The sequence below is a fragment of the Agelaius phoeniceus genome, chromosome 5 (assembly GCF_051311805.1).
Source record: "Agelaius phoeniceus isolate bAgePho1 chromosome 5, bAgePho1.hap1, whole genome shotgun sequence".
Lineage (NCBI taxonomy): Eukaryota > Metazoa > Chordata > Aves > Passeriformes > Icteridae > Agelaius > Agelaius phoeniceus.
In genome coordinates this window covers 45,150,669-45,170,351 of record NC_135269.1, presented here as the reverse complement: position 1 = coordinate 45,170,351, position 19,683 = coordinate 45,150,669, and the positions used below count along the sequence as shown (strand labels likewise).

The following is a 19,683-nucleotide window of genomic DNA, read 5'->3' as shown; positions in this document are numbered from 1 at the left end:
CCATTTAGGTATTTTGGTGTCTCTTTCAGCATCCTAACAGTGTAGTGCACAGCAGAGTAGCAGTCTGCTGCTGCTGCTCTGCTCCCAGCTCCCTCAGAATAAGATGAGAAAAGATGAAACAAGTACTTCCCCATAATAGCCCATAATTTTTGCTCAGATCCTATTGAATCAGTATTTGATTTGCAGCTTTTTGTTTGTTTTTTTTTTTCCTCTTGGCATAGCAGACTCACGCATGCTAAAGTTTAGTGCCTTTCAGCATCTGTTCTCTCCCTCTCTGTAATTTGTTCTGGCTTTGATACATTGCCATTGATAGAGGCTGAGCACTGGCAGTTTTGGACTGCACTGTTGCTGACAGGCAGTGCAGGGGAGAAAAAACAGCTTAGAATGTTGGTGGTCTATTGGCACAGCAGCAGCTAAGTGCCCAGTGCCGACTGGTTCTCTCCGAGTTCCTCCTGACGTGATTCATTTCACAGTGGGCTAATTACAAAGTGGATTCTCTACACATGAAGCAGCCTCCTCAGTTGTGGTGTTAATGCACATTTTCATGGTAATGTGATCAGAGCCTCATTAGCCAGTTTCCAGAATGATCCTCTGCATTAATTAAATATAAAAATGACTCTTTTTATCACCATAGAGAGGAAGAAGAAGATTAACATTGTTAATTACTACTGGGGGCCATACCTCTGCATCATTTTTTACCACAGAACCAGCAAGTGTATTCAATCCTAAAAGAGTGTCTGTTTGCAGGTAGCATGCCCATTGCCTTGCCTGATGAAGATGGTCTCTAGGTGGAACACTTCCCTTTAGTTCAATATTTAGTCGTAATCCCATCATCATTTTTTCTTACAGCAACAGCACAGGGAAAAGCATAGCAGCAGCACATTTCCCTCTCTTCCCTTTCCCTCTCCCCAGCTCTGGATTGCCAAACTGATCTGAAAGTGTAAAATGGAGTAGAGTAGGTCAGTGTCTGCATTTCTGTGCCAGGGAATAAGAAATGCAGGTTCTGCTGTGAAAGGAATCAGACATTTCTTAAAGGGCTGCATGTGTGTATGGGATAAAGACTGTGTCTGGTTTAGAGTAAATGCATTTTCAAAATATTCCTTGCAGTAATGTTGTAAGGTGGGGTTTTTAAGAGATTCAAGAGAAATTCTTCCCTCTGTTATCTTCTCTGCTATTGAGTTGGAGTGTCTGTGGATGTGAGCAATCAAGGTGCAAAATTAACTAATGCTTTCACTTTTTACTCTGGTGCTTGCCAGATAAAGTGTTATCCCTGGGAGGATCTCAGGGATGTTCCTTGGGGAGTTGAAATGCAGTGAGCCTGGTGCTGCCTCTTGTGCTGTTAGGGAAATGTCACTGATAAGGTGCAGAAGGAGAGCAGAGAAATGACTTAGTGTGCTCACAGCCACATCCTGTGTTCATCTGTAAACTCATCCCTATCTTTGTTTCAGTGTGTGCAGGTCAGAGCCCAAAGGATACTGAGCATATTTTTAACCAGGTGCTGCAGTAAAAATCAGGTAGTGTCTCACACCATAACTGCTTCTGTGTACAATTCTGATTTGCTGCTGGGAAGGGGGAGCAGCAGTAGAATATGATAAATTAAATTAAGCCAAGGCAGGCATTACTACTTGATTTGCAAATCCCTTTTTAACTCTCCAGTCCTGTAATTCCTATACCACAGGCTGGGCTCTTTCATCTACATGATTTCTGGAGAGCTTGGGACAAGTTAGCCTGTCAGGGACATGAATTGACTGAGGATGAGCTGCGGCTCACTAGCATATGTGGATCAGATAGATTAATTTATATTCATATAAAGAAGCAATCCTAGCCTCATCTGCCACCTTTCCCATGCTGGGCTACCTGATACTGTGGGTGGTCTGTGCACTCATACACTTAAAAATATAGTAAACAAAGGAAAGCATGTTTGCAGAGGAAAACCATGCAAATGCTTGCAGTGGAGCAGGTTTCTGTGACTGTTTTTAGTGAGGTCAGATTCAGCATCACAGGGATTTTTATTGAAGAGCTGCTGGAAAAGGAAGACATCATTAGAATATGTATAATTTCTCACTTTTCCTCCATTCCTTCACTCCAGACTTGTCTTTTGCTTGGTAGCAGTTCAGAGACCATGGGGCCATGTCCAAAACCATCATTTGCTGGTATGATGGATATGTTTATTTAGATAACTGTGTTTTGTTCATGCAGATTGGGATCAAAATAAAAAGTCAAATAGTCATATTTTAAGAATGAAAGCTTTTAAGATACCACTGTGCATTGGTGGAGGACCCTCATCCTTCTGAGTGCCTCTCCACCAGTCCTCAGCGTGGCTCAGGTTTATTTCTTGGCTTCACTGAGGGAAGGTATCAGGCATATCTCCTTCAAGTCCTCTTCTCCATATGCCTACCAGTGCAGAAATGAAAGATGTCTGAATTTGAAATTTATGGCCCTACATACTACTTTGTGGAGCACTTTAATATTATTTCCTGTGTGCTGTATAAGCAGGATTGAGCTAATGAGTGTGTATCCAGGAAGTCTATGTCAAGTCACTTAGAGAGGGTGGGATCTGGTGTATGCTCATGTTCATTAAGAGCAGACCTCTGCCATACTCAGCTGATTTTTTCTTCCACTGCAGGGGTTAAAGAAGCGAGTTAAAGTCATTTGTTAACAGCATGGTGAGGATTCTTCCCATTTAGCAGAAAGGATAAGAGAAATATGGCTAGGATTGAAGGGAATCACCAGTAATCTTCAATAGCTTTGTCTGAGACTCTAGAAAATGCAGGTTTTCTTCAGAATATTGTGGCTGTCATAAAACCATTTCTGTTTGCTTGAATTTTTGTGCTTTGTTTTCAAAATGTGGAGTTAACCCAGAAAAAGAGGAGAAAGCTGGAGAGAGAACACTGCTTTTAGAAGTAAACCAAAGAATGGTGCAAACCTCTTTTTTAAAGAGTTGCATGTTAAGAAGCAGATCTAGCTCAGGTGCGCATCGAATTGAAAGGGAGAAAGGAGAGAAGCCAGAAGGGAAAAGAGGCTATCTCAAATGGCTCACAAAGCCAGTGGTGAAGCTGGGATTAAAACTGGAAGGTTGTACATTTATGTTTCACATTTGACCTGGGATAATAGTAGAGCTTGCTCACAGCATTTTTAAATCCTCTAAAGACTGATTATGCTGTTTGCTTCTCATGTTGGTTTCCATAATTACTATAAAGTTCAAATTTTTATCATTTTAGAGCTCTGATTTTATGTTCATTTTGATATCCCTTGGGCTACTTGTACTGAGTTCTAGTGGCACAGCTCTTCAAACTCAAAGCTGCTCACAAGAGAGACATCAAGCCTGCCCACTGAAACAACAGAGGCATTTCTGCGAGTTTCAGGAGGTGCTGCTTGCAGCTGGCATTGGAATATGGATGACTGGGGGCCAAGCAGTGTTCCTTAGCACTGGGACCTGCCTTCTCTGGTCTTGATGAAGTTTGAGTTTGTTCCAAAGATGATTTAAGGAGCCAGATGATGCAATATGGATTTTCCCCCTTCAGCCACTAATATTCTCTTTTGGTCTTTATGCCATGTGAGGTATTTACATGACAACTCCTCAGTGTGGGCGTTGCCACTAGCTCTCATTCTTTTTTGTAGATACCTGCCACAACTTTTGTGTACCTTTGTTCGCTGTATATCAATGCCACCTCCAAATGCCCCTCATGATTTCACCAGCTATGGGAAAGTACTAGCTTGTGTTGCATCAGCAGAAACACATTTTTGGTTTGTATCTAAGCTCTCTCTCTTTTATGAGAAATTCTGTAGCAGCACAGTTTTACCTCTGGAGAATATGAAAGAAAAAAAGTCTGAATTTAATTGTCTGGAAATTAGCTGAATTATCTGAGTTTAATTAAATCAGTAGCAAAAGTAGATCTGGTTTGATCTTACAGCATTACCTTTCTTTTTCTTCTTGCTCCTCTAAATTTTTTAAACAAACAAGTGATAACCCCCTGAGTCTTTTTTTTTCTCTAAGTAGCTCTTCTGAATATTCATATATCTATTTGAAAAGTTCAAAAATAAAAGTCAACAAACTTGCAGGAGTACTGTTTAACTGAACAGTTTTAGAGATCTGCTTTATGTAATTCCCCTCAAAAATGCACTGTCTCATAGTAGTAATGTAATATTAAGATGTAATCAAGTAAAGCTTGTCATACATTTCTAGCCATGTCCTAAAAACTTTCTTGGCATTTCTTTAAAGAACCTCTGCTGAACTGAAAAGACTGAAAAATGAGTTTAAAAATTTGACTTCTCTTTTAGATAAGAGGTTATCTTTGTGGTTAGCAGGCACAGATTTCCTGGTTCTCAGGTTTCCTTGATTATTTCCTTCACACCAATAATTAAGCAGCATGAAACAATGGAAATTAAATCATAGAAATAATCCCATTGTCATAATGTTTCTGCAGGCTCAGGAAGAAACAGCAGTGTCATGACATTGTTAACAGCCTGCTCCTGGTAGAGGAGCTCACTTTCCCTCACTGGATACCGTGCCACAGATCCAGGGAACATGGGCTGTAGCAATAATTGTCCTCAGAGCCCTGGGCACCCACTCCTCAGCTCTGGGCTTTGAGGCACCACATGCCAATTGCTTAAAAGAGAAGAGACACTTTCAGGCCACCTCTTGTGTGACTTTAGGATCTTACCACAGCGCTCTGTTTGGGTGTAAACGCTCCCTGAGGAGTCCTGGAGGATTGGGATTTGGGTCTGGGAACACACAGGCTGCCTGAAATGACCAGCTCTGGCTGTCTGGTTGGATAGGGGCTGTAGAGAAGACATCCATGCATACAACTGCACATGTAAGGAGGTTGTCATCTGGTTCTCTAAAAACCTAAACCTGTTAGCAGGAGTTTTTTTGATCATTCTTTTGAGCATGATACCTGAATTACATGTCAAGTAGCTAAGTATTATTTTTGATCTCAAACCAAGAAATGATGAAACACTTTTTTTTCTGGTAAAATCCAGGAAACTCTGAAGTGTTAACACTGACTTCATTGAGGCCAAGCTTTCATTTTCTGTCCTTGTTTACTGTCTTGTAAAAGGTTTATAGTTCCTGTGCATACCTCAAGAGGAAAGATAAAGAAAGAGTCATCCTGAGATAAGAAAGCAGACAATAGTATGTGAGATAAGAATTCAGGGGATGGGTACAACACAGGCCCCTATAAAAAGCCATACTGAGATTATATCTGTAATCTGCAGGGATATTCTTTGATTCTACAATTCCACATGCAATGTCATGAAAATTTTTAAAAAGAAGTGGTTCAGGTACTGAATAGCATGATTTTCTCTCTCATTTTACTGTTTGTTCCTTGCATCTTGAATTTAGCAATGTGGATTAAGGATTCTTCTAATGACCAGATTTTTATACATTTTTACAGAGCCGTCCTTTCTTGAGGCTTTCTTCCTGATGTGATTTGGTGTGGATATAATCCTTAGGCCTATGGCAAAATGTATCTTTATGTGAGCTCTATACATCAGTGATGTGATGAAGCCAGTCTTGCTACCTTGAGCATTCTGTCAAAAAAGAAGTATATTTTAGAGGTTCAGTATTTTTTTTTGTGGCTCATGGAAGAGGAAGGGCATTAAAATGTCAGCCAAACACAACACCATGGATGTGAGGTTAACTGACAGTAGATTGTTTCACCAGGTTTCTCTCAGGATCTGAGAGTTTAATGGGGATGAATGCAGCAGGGCTTGGTGAAAACTAGCAGTTTTCCACCCCTGTCGGGTTCGGCTGTCTGTCTCTGCCCCGACACGGGTAGGGTGGTTCTTGGGTGGCTTGCATTTCAAAGGACGAGTCTGGACTCTTCCATTTTTCGATCTTCAGATTGTTTATTATTTCTTATCTACAAAATTTTCTGTCTGCCCAACAGAGGTCTGACCTGCAAGGCAGCCACGGGCACTCTGACCACCCATGGGGTGGTCGTGTCTTTTTATACTAAAATCTACGTACATGATATTTACCTTTATTTCCCAATATCTTTCACCCATATTAGCAAGTGCACCTTCACCATGAACCAATCCCCAAGTGCCAACATCACCACAGGAGATGGAGGACAAGAAGAAGAAAGAAGAAGGACGAGACACGCCCGGATCCCTCCATCTTGTCTCCATAACCCCCCTGTACCAAAAACCCTAAATCTATATTTCACCCTATAAATGTGTCTTTCTTGCACCCTTCACTCTAAAGTGATTCTCACGTCCTCAAACTGGTGTCACTTCCGTAGATGGATCAAAATCAAGCCACCAAACACTCCTGGCAACATTCCAGGATTTCCGAGACCCCCAAGGGGTCTCTCAGTAACGCTGGACATCCAGAGTGATGTACTGAGTTCCCACACACCCCTAGGGATTTGTTGAGGTCTTATCAAAATAATTTTTAAAAAATACTGAAAAATTCTTGAATCTTTGGCTTTAAGACTATTTAGCTTCAGATTATGTTTGACCTGTTATTTTAAATGGCATGAGCTTTTGTAATAGTATTTGCTTTTCTGTCAACCCTATAACTTTGAACCCACTGGTAATTTCAATCACAAAGGCTTTTCTCATCTTTTAGTTTAATGCAAAGTAGTTTGATGGTACTCCTAAGTAGATTTTATTTTTCAAGTGCGGGAAGATTTCCAAGTTTGCTGACATCATCTCAAAATATCAAGACATGAAAGAATTTAAGAATTTCTGTGCTGATAACTCTTGATACACTTACTTTGTGGTTGCAGTGAAGATAGTTACTTTTCTATTTTTTGTGTAATAAGCTTGTCTTTTGTTTTACTTTGCTCAATAACTGTAACAAAACCGAGTCTTTTAAAAGAGGATACTAAATCAGCTACTGTTCAAAGGTTATCTATAGTATTATTATAACAAATAGTGGGTCAGAAAGAGAATTTTAAAAATACTTGTATGCTATTTCTAGGACTGGACCTAGAAATGGAATTATACTGTCTTTATATATCTAATGCACTGCAAAGTCTCTTCTTTAAGTGTTTGTATTTTAGTTTAAAATACTGATGTGGAGAGGCAGAGAACAGGGTGACTATTTGGCCATTCCTGCATAATAGGATGATGTAGACTTCCATGACTCCCACTGTTGTGAGTTTTTACTGTTTAACTTTTACAAAGTTAGGACTTCCTAAAAGTTAAACAATATTTTACATATTCTTCTCTCCGGTGGAAAAAATAATACATAATTTTCTTCTCCAGTATGACAGTTGGAGGTTTTGTTTGTTTGTTTATATGTTTAACTGAAAAAACCCTGATAATAAGCAAAGTGCAGCAATTTTTTTAATTGTCTTCTGAATTTTTATGGTAATAGTTATTCTCTAGAGGTTTTAATCATGACATTTGACCTCTGAAACAACATAGGAACAGTAGAACAAGTGATCTTCCAAACCACATCACACAAGAATTCCTATGCTTCAGGTATAGTAATGTCAGAGTTGAACCTGGGAGGATTCAATCTGCAAAAAGTCTACAAGTGTCTTTAATTTGTCTGGATAAAACTTAGTTTTTGAGTTCTTCACCTAGCTGGAGAATTCTTTCTTCTTTGTTTCATACTGTTCAGTATTTGGGAGGGGGGTGTGGAGTGTTTGTTTGGGTTTTTTTCCTAGTTCCTGGAATCATAATGTTTTGTAAAAACTACTTTTCATTAGTAGCACTATCATTTATGATCAGCGTGAAAAGCTTGTAAGTTGCAATCAGGTTATTAATTCAGTTTATGAAATTTGAAAGGAAATGGGATGAACTTAATAGATAATGTTTAGAACCAGTGTTACTCTGGTTTGCTATTCTTCTGCATATCTGTGGTTGGCAGCATTGCTAGAGAGGTGAGGCTGAAACCCAGCCACAGGGTGCTGGCAGCAGGGCATGGCCCTGAGGAGGAGGGCATGGTTGGGCTCTGCACTGTCAGGGCTGGCCCAGAGAATCAGTGCCTGCAGGAGCCAGCCATGGCTCATGGTTCCAGACACCTCAGAGCCAGGCTGCTCCTGGCCAGGATCTGCAGGCATGCCTCCAGGGACTGTCCTGCTTGCAAATGTCAGTGCAGCTTCTGTGTCCCTGGGCATCAAACTGGGGAGGCTCCTGGGAGAGAGCCACAAACCTGCTACATGTTCAGTTGCTCTGTAATGTCAGAAATAGGTACTGCAGTGCCAGAACAAGGACCTGAGGACCACAGGGAGCATGGGATTGAGTGGGTTTGGCTAAATCATTATGAGGACTGAACAATTGATATAAGCAGAGAAAAGGATTCTTTTTGGTTACCTGTAATATAACAGAACAATTGACTGACCCATGTTATATGTTTGATTGTATTTGTAATGTGCTTTTTGCATATTATAGTGATGAATTTGCAGGGAAAATTGCTCAGGGAACAATCATTATTCAGGTCTTTGACTATTTCCCCATGGCTAGAATGTGAAATATTCAGATTCCTCATGATATCCCGGGTCATAGGAACTGCCAGCTCAAAATAAATTTTAATGGAAGAAAAGGTTGATTATTAGTTAAAGTTCAGCATTTGGAATGCATTCTCAGGTTGCTGAAAGTGGGGATGACATCTTTCATTACAATATAGTTTTTCACTTGAATTTGTCATGTAGTCTACTATTGCAGCTGGGAAAGATGGAGACAGATAAGTTTATAAATCTTTATTATAGGTTTATTATTATTATTAGATAATTAGGTTTATTATTATTATAGGTAAGTGTGGGTGGTATCTACATTGTTTCTCACTAAGGAATCTAATTCCATCAAAATCAAAATGCTTCATAAAAAATGTAGATATTTCTTCAAACATGGACTTACAGAAAAAACATGGGGAAAAAATTCCAGAAATTCATGGAGGTTATTTATATATCATCATAATTGAATATTTAGGTCGATTAACTTTTGAAACGTATACAAGACTTTGTGAAACAGTGTGTTATTTCATGTATGAAATTTGGAAGCCAAAAGTGAGTCAAGTTTTTCCTTTATCTAAAATTGTTTTGCTCTTCCCAGAGTTAGGTGTACTGTTTGAAAAATCTCAGAACTTCTCTAAATGTGGAATTTCCATTCTCTCTGGATGTCCCATACTGAAATATGTGACTTTCTGGGGGGAACGCCTGTCTATGTGAAATTGTATTTGCCAGCACACACTTGTAGAGATTTGTTTGAAAGCAGTCTCTATCTTGTGGGAGAGGAGGGAAGTGGCAAGAACAGCTTTAGTAGCTGTAAACAGCTTCCAATAAGGTACTTGACAGAAAAAGAATGCACCACCCACCATCAATGCATATTGTGCTGCTAGAGAGGAATTTTGCCCTGTTTAAGAGAATTTGCCAAAATCTGTCTTTCTCCTTTCTGGATATTGCATCCCACAGGAAGGGTGATTGGAGTATACTGAGGTATAGGGCCTACTTGGTGCAGCAGTGGGACTTGGAGGTCTGGCTCTAATTCCTTCTCTTGTGGGTATATGTTAAGAGGTTCTGGTTTCTCTTTTCCTGTTCTTGTAGAAAGTTCAGTATTATTTAAAGCTTAAAGATTACTGTAGAGAACATAGCAAGTGGCTAATGAAGAAACTATAATGATGATAGTGATCACAACAACCATCATAAAGTGCTGGATGGAGCCACTTAGCATTTTTTGGTAAAGTTATAACACAAGTGGATCATTGCAGGAGGGTGTAGGCCTGCCTGCATTTCCAATGCTTCCTCAACATACAGAAAGGGTTTGATTAGGTTTGTTGGATGACTGTTTTTTCCTTCATTGTACATTAAACTTCCATTTTATATAAATTTTCATTACAATTTCCCCAGTACTACTTCACAGGCAGCTAATGGGATGTGCTGGTTTTTTATTCATGTATTTCATTGTAGTATGCACATGAGAGGCTTTTTAGTGTGAAAGAATTTCTAATTGTTAATTTGTTGGTATTGCTTTCTTCAGTAGATCCTAGTAGAAACAGGAGAATTTTGGTGTTTTTTTCATCAGTAGTAGAGTCCTGTTGCTGTCAGTTCCACAATATATTTCATATTTCAGGTGTGAATCTGACTAAACCATTTAAAACCTTCTTGATGAAGTAGTTGGAAGTTCTTAACATGGGAGGTCATTCCAATTTATCTCCAAATGACCTCTTTCTCCCCAGATTTATGTATTTCCCTGATTTAAAAATGTCATTTGGTCATGTTCAGAAGGAGAATGTCTTTGAAAGCCTGACTTGTAGGAATATGATGAATAGTGACAGGGAAAGGATTTTGCCCAGTGAGAAAATACCAAATCATGTAGCACTGTAGTTTCACTTACTAAATATTGTCCAGGCTCTATTGTTGAACCCTGTGCTGCCAGTGTCACTTTGTCAGGATGCTTTCTGTCCTGTGACTAGTGGCTTCAAATGTACTCATCCATCTTCTTGTCCCATTACATTTCATGTGACTGATGTTCTGCACCTATTAAAATTGATGGGAAAGAACAAAGAAGAAAAATGTGCCCTTCAACTGATTATGCCTTTGAAAGAGCAAATGAGACTCCACTGCTGTTTAGAGTAAATGGAACAGTTATTTCTAGGCTTATCTATATTACTTCATTTTAATATTAGCAGTAGATCCCTTAGTTTGGGTTGTTTTTTTTTTCCACTATTATATTGAGAGTAGTAAGTTTGCATCAATATTGTCTCATTTAATATTGTGACAATGAGTGAACATACAAACTCTCTTAGATTTATCAACTGCCTCTGGTAATCCTGCCTGTGAGATATTGCTACCATGCCTGAATTGCCCTCTTAGGAAAGGATGGAGGCATGTTTGACTAGCCTGGGCCTTTCCTTTGAGGATGAACCCATTGCTTGTCCACAGTTCAGGTATGCTGGGAGAGCACTTCTGTGGGATGTCACAAGGTTCTGCTTGGTGGTAAGTGCTTGCTTACCTTAAGTTCTTCAGGGCAATTAATGGTAGACTAGAAATTCAAAAGACTTTGTAGTGTTGGCTTTATCTTTATTTCCTGGATAGAGATGGCTTCACAAAGTGCTAGTCCAATGTTTCAGAGTTAGACCAGGGCCATTAGCCAGCTCGATGGAGAGGACACATGTCATAGTTACTGACAACTGAAGGCAGAACACTGAGGGAATTCATAAGGAAAAGCTCCCAAGTGATCAGTATGTCTGATTATTTATAGAATTATGACAGCCTTCTCAGCATAGCAGCCAACAGTTCTTTCCCATTTGTGCATAGCAATGAGATTGTAAATTCTTTATTTTTTCAAATTTTAATTTTGACTATGGGAATTTGCATGTCCCCAAAATGCAACATAATGGACCCCTTTAGGCTCCCTTATGTTCTTGTAGAGATTTCAGCAAGTGCTGTATGCAGCTCTATTCCCTTTCCTAGTGGTACTCAGATGCATTAAAGTTTATTTCCATGCAAAATTCAAATATGTGCTGGATTCATGTATTTCTGTGCAAGGAATTTGGGTTTCTTAGACTTTGTCTTGATATTAATCCTTCGTTAATTCAGGCTTAGTAGGTATTCTGTCTGAAGCTCAAAAAGTGTGCTTGGCTTGTGGGCTGGGAAATGCTTCTGAGAGTTGGGAGTATTGAAAGACTGTTTCTTACACCATAATCTGTAATTATTTAAGCTTGCTGATAGTCTTCAAGTCCTGTTGCTTCATCCAACATTTTTCTCAGTCTGGAGATGGTGTACTGTGAAGTGGATAATACTTTTAGGTTGGGAGTGGATTCACTTGGGTTACTATAAAGACAGTTGTTCCCATCTAGAATTCCTGAAGAGGAATTTGATTAAGATTAAAATAGGCAAATAAGACTTTAGGAATCTTAATTTAAAAATTTCTCTGTGAGGTCTCTTCTCTCTTTAGTTACTTATTTGACCTCCAGCTGAGAGTGGATTCATCATTTTACAATAACCTTTTTACAGATAATTAACTCCTGAAATGAGTAGAAGTTAAGCAAAAATACAATGGACCTGCAGTCAGATCCTACTTAGTACTCTAATCTTAGCAGGACAGTTCTAGACTATTCAAAGCACATTCTCACCCTTGGCATCAGAGGCACTTGAACAAGTAACCCCAGGGGAATAAATTTTATATTGCCTCTCTATTACTCTGTGCTAAAATGACTTATGGAAAAGGGATTGTGGAAGAACACACCCTGTATTTTATCTAGGGCAGAAATGTGCAGCAGGTAGCTGATGCTTTGAAATTTGCACCCCAAAAATGGTCTCCCAATGCATGTGTCTTCAGTGGGATATGAAATAGGTTGGAAGTGGGAGAGAAATTTCAGTTTACCCTTCTGGATTGCAGTGACTGCAGCAGCTGCTGGGACTAGGTCCCAATTAATTAATTCTGTTGCCAAGGAAAACCAGTTATTAGCACTATACAGAAAGGTCATCATGCAAATAGTAGTGCTGTTGATTTCTAGTATGACTTGAGAAAAAATAGGTCTCAGCCTTCCACTTCCCCATACCTTGGGAAATTTTAGTTGGAATTTACTCTAGGTAACAGATTTTTAGAAAAGCTGCTATTCCTACACTTTTGATTTTGAAAACACTGAGAATTGCTTATCTTTTTTTTTTTTTTTGTAGTGAGGAAAATCTGAATCCAAGGGGAGGGATGAGACAATTGGATTTCCTTTTATTGCACAGGAACACTGAACAACACTGACAGAATATTTACTCCTGTCTCTTCCTTCTAATTTGATTCTCTGACTACCATATCAATCTTTGTTCATTGGTGAAACAAAATTACAGTATCACAGGTGTTGTTGCTTGGGCCTCTGCAACAACTAAAAGATGTGAAAGAATTAAAGATATGAGCCATTCTATAAGATTTATTTACCAGTTGATCCACAATGAAATGTGCTTACTGTACAAAATGTTATGAAAATGTTCCTCAAGCCATGTCAAGCAAAAGGTCTTTTATGGTTCCTATTTTTCTTCCTCCAGAGAGAGATTTGATATGTTTGTTATGGATGTGTTCAATACTGGTAACTATTGAATTCTGATTGACCAGCTTTCTTTCTACTCCCCAGAACATGTATAGTCATTTGAATAATACCAATTACACTGGCATTAGTAGCATGTACAACATTCTGGAGAAAACTTTACTATCCTCAGTTAAAGTGCTGTGAATATTGTTCCAGGGGTAGTCTGTTTTTTCCTAGTGGGCAGTTAGATCTTTTACCTTGCTATTAAAGAAGAAAGCACAGCATTGCCTTGCCTCACCCTGCATGGTTTTTGTTCAGCCCATGCAGAAGGAAGACAGGATCACCCTGGCCTCTGCTGAGCAGGATGTGACACTGGTTGCAGTATTTACAGGGTGCTCTCTTTTTTCTTGGGGGATCAGAAGATAAGCAAGCTGCTCTCATGGTTACCTTTGTTCAATAGGTCTGTATTGGTCATCCCTTTCCAGATATGCAGCTGTAGGCAGAGTAAATATACATGACCAGTTGCTCTAAGATATTTTTCTCTTTGTCCTTTCAGCTGTCTGCATGCTTACAGAAAACAATATGCAGAATTAAGACTTCCAGTAAGGACACTTCTATAAGTGTAGTGGCGGTTTACGTTTAGATCAGGAAAAAAGTTATCCTTCTAATAGATTGGCAGTATGTTGAACCATTTGAAGAACAGAGGCAGAACTCCAGAGAATATTTTCCTAACATGCTGCTGGAAGCACAAGGTACAATTTTTTTCCTCTTCTTAGAAACAGGCCCATAGTTATAAATCTGTTTATAGATTTATAAACATTATTCTTATTCACAGAATACCTCACACACTCAAATCTTTATTAAGTGAATTATAGGCTGTGTAAATAAGTTAGGAAGTAAATCATGTATCAGGGATAATCACCTGGCTAAAACTCCAGGGCAGCATTTTTGCTAGGACCTCTGAGAAAGTAAATTCATGGCAAATACTTCAAGTCTTCCCAGTTTATATCTCATTCACAATCGGCTTCCAGAAAATCCTACTTGACACAGATCAGAGTAAGATGATGCTAAAAATTCAGAAATATGTTGACGGTTGCAAGTGTTACAACTTTCAAAGCTGAGAGCATATTCAGTAATATTGTCCATATGCCTCTATTGGCTGCAAAGTAATGCAGCTTGTGTTACTCCAAATGAACATTCAGGGATTGGAAACTTGCCTTTGCTTGAGAATTTAGACCTTACTCGCACCTGTCTACACAGTATAAACTTCTGATTGTCCTTTACCAATACTTTAGCTCCAGAAGCATTTTTTAAAATTGTCGATACATACTGTGTTCACATTTGCAACTAAATAGTTCCAGTAGCTTAGGTAGTATGGCCATAGCAGGATTGACTTTCCTTATTTTTGTAAACTGCTATAAAAAAATCCAAAATTTTAGAGCTGTGGTTGTTTATTGAAGAAAGGAAAATTCAATTAAATATTACATTTTATGCCTTACTATATGTAACTGATTGATACTGGGAAACTGAGAAAGCGAAGTCCTCCATCACCTATATCCAGGAATGTGGAGAAAATACTCATTAAATTAACATTAGTTTAAGAAAAATGAAACTTCTGAGCCAATTACAGTTTACTGTTTAGACTGAAACAAAAAATATGACCTTTGTTACAGAATATGTGACTTGAGCAGGCAGTTCCATATAAAATTGAGAAGCTGCAAATGCTCTCTACTTGAGTGATAGTGAACGTGTGATCTTAGTTCTGCTTCATTAGCCCCTAGTGAATGAGTGGTAAATTTTTCCTATTTATACATTTCTGTCAGGGGATCATAAACATAGCCTGACTAGTGCATATTTTAAGTGTGGCAATTTATTTTTTTCCTTTTTTTCCCCCAGCTTTGATGAATAGTTTATATTCCACTTGAATAAATTTTTCTTCTTTTCAGATATTCAGATAGGTATTAGCACTGGTTAATTATGCACTCAGTACCTTTTCTAATAGAACTATCTGTCATTATGGCAAGCTTTTATGTTGTATTTGAGGTATTCAGTCTTTTCAGTAAAATACTGCTTTTGCAGTATGCATGGGAATGATCAATTTTATTTTCTGCTGATTTGATAATTTTCTACTGAAATTTAATCTTCTGTGCTATGGAGTCTGTGGCCAATTGAACGATTTTTTCCTCTGCTACGAGAGTATCTAATGTTTTCCCATTGCAGAAAGCACACCTTTAGATTTTTCTGCACTATAATAGGTTTACATTTCATTTTAAGGGTTAAAATTTTGCAACTAGATTGTTTTATGTGTCATTTAATAATTCAGTATACCAGGGTTATAAGTAACATTTCCTTTTTCCTAGATGTTTCTCCAGTGGTGACGTTTTCTGTAGAACGTGTAGTTAAAAATGTCACTAAAGTTGGTACAGACATGATGAATATTGTACTAATTGATCAGTAGTTTGTTCTAGTCAGTGTTTTTTATACTACTACAAATGCAATGTTGTTGGCTTGGGACATAGTAGGTTTTGTGTGCTTCTATACCTCTATATTATTGCTTTTCCTGTTTTCAGATCTTTTTGTCCAGGATTTTCAAAGACCTTATCCAGAGTTAGGTATTTGTCACAATTGAATTTCAAGCAGTTTCAGCAATTTTCTTAGTGCTCTGTGGACACTTCAGTCTTAAACCCTGTTAGATGGAGCCAGCCAAATTTAATTGGAAAGTGGTATCTTTGAGATACACCTGAGAGATCTTTTGAGAATGCTGTGCTAGTCCTGTGGCACCACAACCAGCTGTAGGGATGAAGCTTGTTACATCTCCAGCTCCTGGCAGCTGACTGAAGGTGACAGTGGGCATTTGACACTTTTTTCCTGATAATAGTCGATAGGCATCCTAGAGAAAGAGCCTGAAAAAGTGTCTGAGCTTTGGAAGGTGTTCTACATGGTGGTGAATTTTCCATGACTGGAAAAAGATGAGAGGACAAGGAAAGAAACTGTGTGAAAATGCGTAGCAGGGCTAACACAGGCATGCCTTAAAGGCTGTATTTTTTATCATTATTGTAAATCGATTCTCTGCTACAATAAAACTGCTTTCCTAATCATAATAAGATAAGATCATAAATGGGAACAAACTTAGTAATAACAGCAGATATTATCAAAGTCAAGGAGATGCTTTTAGCAACTGATTGCTGATTCCTTAATATTGCCTATTCATAAATTCATAGAAGCATTTAGGTTGGAAAAGATTGTAAAGATCATTGAATCCAGCTGTAAGCTTAACACTGCCAAGTCCATCACTAAACTATGTTCTCTGAATGGCATAGCTACACTTCTTTTAAATACTGCCAGGGGTGGTGACTCTACCACCTTCCTCAGCAGCTTATTCCAATGCCCAATAACCTTTTCTGTGAAGATATTTTTCTAATATCCAATCTAAATGCCCGGGGCAAATTTGTTACTTGGATGAAGAGACTGACCTCTCACCTCACTACAGCTTCCTTTTAGGTAGTTGTAGAGAGCCAGAGGTCCCCCCTCCAGCTCCCCCAATCACTCCATGCAGCATTTGTGCTGCAGACCCTTCAACAGCCTCCTTGCCTTTCTCTGGAAAAACTCCAGCACCTCAATGTCTTTCTTGTAGTGAAGGGCCCAAAACTGATCACAGAATCTGACATGCATCACTGAGTACAGGGGGATGGTCATTGCCCTAATTCTTGCTGGCCGCACTATTGCTGAAAATGCCAGGATGCCACTGGCCTTCTTGACAACCTGGGCACAGAAAATGCATAGAAAGTTTAAAAGAAGCTAGAGTAAACCTAATTTTAGTTGCCATTGATGAAGACTCTTGCTCCATTCAAGAAGCTAAGAGGGCTCCTGAAAATTTGAGAGAACAGATGACCAGAAGCATAAAGGATTCCAGTGAAAACAATCTCTATCAGGGTATTAAATAGCTCCCATTTTCCTTATTGCACTGATAAATTCCTAGTATTCTGTTCCTGTTTTAGCCTTTAACTTCTACAAATCTTTTTGCATTCTTCTTTTTCAACAAGAAGATTTAGGAACCTTGCACTTGGATCATAAAGCATCTGTAAGTACATTACACAGGGCAGATAATAGTACTATTCTCATTACCCTGTTTATCCTAACTATAGTATCAAAGCATCCATCAGCCTAACAGAGTAATCTTGATCACAGATCAAGATTAATACAAGGAAGTACCAGGGGAAAAAATGTATAGGAAAGTTTTGCTCAAGATTACATATAGTGCCAAGAATGTGAAATCAGTGCTTCTACCTCTTCCCCTCCATACTCCAAAATAAAAACAAACAACTCTGCTGAAGATAAACAGAAAAATAGAATTGGATTTGTTTGGGAACAATTTATTATGCCTTGTGTTGTTACACCTGTTTTTTGGCTAGAAAAAATTGTCTCTAACTTATGTTTTCATGGAAGGGTAGTTATATGTAAAAATAATTATGCTGGTATCAGCATCTTCTCAGGTTAACAATCAACTGCTGATTCTTGCAAAACAGAAAATCTGCTCTTATACAAACACTAATTATGGAATATCTGCAGAATCATTCCAAACTAGCTTAATTATACACAGGTTTTTATACCCTGCTTAATTGCATTTTACACTGAAGAAATGTCCAGACCAGTCCTCTTACTGATCTGGATCTTTCTTCAGTGTAAAATGCAATTTTATATGTAAGCTCTTTTTACATCTTTACTTTGCTTTACAGGTTAAACTGACTGTCCCAGATGCTTTGCTGTTGTGGCAGACAATTTTTTGAGTGGCTCCCCAACCTCTATTAATTACCATATTGGGATGAGCCTCCAGTACCACATCAAACAGATTGCATCTGTTACATCCAATAAAATTGGTGTGTGGTGGTTATTGATGGGGCCTCAACCATCCCAGTTTTATTAAGACCACTTTTACACCTAGGTTACGAGTTAACAGTGCCATTATCTTTCCCCAAAATCCCTTGGCAGTTAGTACTGCCAGCAGCAGTAGAAATTACAGAGGGATTAATCTCTGGCTCCATCTCCCAAAAGCTTTTCTCTGGAGGTACAGAATGGTATGCTGAACTGTGTTAAGCAGTGAAAGATTTAATGAAAAATAAGCCCCCAGTGTCTGCCTGCATGAGAGTCCATGTCTGTCCCTTTCCAAACCTGTCAATACCATTTTCCATCTGTGCAAGCCTGTTGGGCTGCCACAATACACACAGGGGCTGGGGCAGTTTTGTTGCTGTAGTTGTTTCTAAAAGCCCAACCCTGCAGAAAGTTGGTTGGTGCAGTCAATTTCAGAGGAAAATGAGGAGCTGGGGTAAAAGAAGGAGGGAATTACCCATCTCTCCAGAGTCTCTTTCATTGCAAATCATTCTTACAGCTGTGGGAGAGGGTCTGGCACAGCGATCTGAGCAGGGGGAGACAGATCCTGTGAAGGAGGACAAAGAGCAACACTGGCACAAAAGGGTGCAGGGAGGAGAGGGGACACAGTGACTTGGCAGGTCACTCGGGTGGCACCCTGCTCTGCCTGATAAGGGTGGGTTTTACGGCGGGATGCTGCTGTGGACACACCTCTGTGCACAATGCAGAGGCACTGGGCTTTGGGAAAGGAATGATAAGGAACACAATGAATAACTAACAAAGCTCATTTGATGAATGCAGTCATTTGCATTACAGTGCCAAATAGCTTTGCTCCTGGTGGCTGAGTGTCATACCCAGCTACAAATATTAACATTGTTTCAATGACATCTAAGGGTGGCAGTAGACTGTATGGGGGGAAAGGTTGTAAGGAAATTTTAAATTTTGCAGAAGAAAAGAAAGCCTAAAGAACAGTGAGCTGCCCATCCCTTGCTTTTATTTTCTTTGGGGAAGTTAATGGCAAGATTGCTAAAATAGGCTTCTTTGAGTTTTAAAATGAGTATACAAGTAAAGGAAAAATACAAGACAGAACCGACCTTATGGTATTTATCATGCCTTCCTATTTACATTTTGTGACTTCTTTCAAGTGCCAAATGAAGGGCATGGTAATTTATGGCTTCTCTATAGGTAATGCCTGTAGGTGTAGCATCTGCAGATCAACAGACCAATCTTTGTAACATTCTTGAAGATGCAGTATAAAAAGTTAGCCGAAGATTTTTTTGTGTCTGTTTTTTGTCTTGTTTTCACTTTCCCTCACGCTCAATGTTTTCTAGTGAAATAAAAATGCATATACATTGTGCAATGTTTTGTTCTTCAGGCTTCATTCCCCAGGAAAAAAACCTCAAAATACATTACTTCTAATGTCTGAGAGAGATCATACAGGTAAAGCATATTTCATTCTCTTACATACCACAATCAAAGACTATAAAAATCCATGACCCACCGACAAATGCAGGCTTCACCTTCCACTGAAGTTATGATCTACCACCAGATCCCCGATCTGTAGATCATCTATAGATCATACTTTTGCAATGGAAAAAACACAGCATATTCCTGAATGTTAGATCATATTCCTGTAGCATATTCCTGAATGTTAGATCCATTTACAATGCATGGTCTTGATCTTCAGACACAGAAGACAAGAACACCCTGAATTAATAAATAACCTTTGCCTTCTTTAGTGTCCTTTTCTCTTCCTGGTGTTTATTTCCCTAGTAGTATTCCTTGGACATTAAGTTTCCTGAACTCATGCGTATGGCACTTTTTATGTGTCTGTGGTTCATATATGTTTATATGCTCTGTATTTCCACTAGCTGATAATAGCTGATGGCATTACAAAA

The 19,683-nt window shown here is 38.8% G+C and overlaps 1 protein-coding gene across 2 annotated transcripts in view; it reads left to right on the top strand.

Moving 5' to 3' along the window:
• The window catches only part of PDZRN4 (PDZ domain containing ring finger 4), a 230,550-nt gene that overhangs the window by 133,888 nt on the left and 76,979 nt on the right, over positions 1-19,683 (top strand). The window lies entirely within an intron of this gene.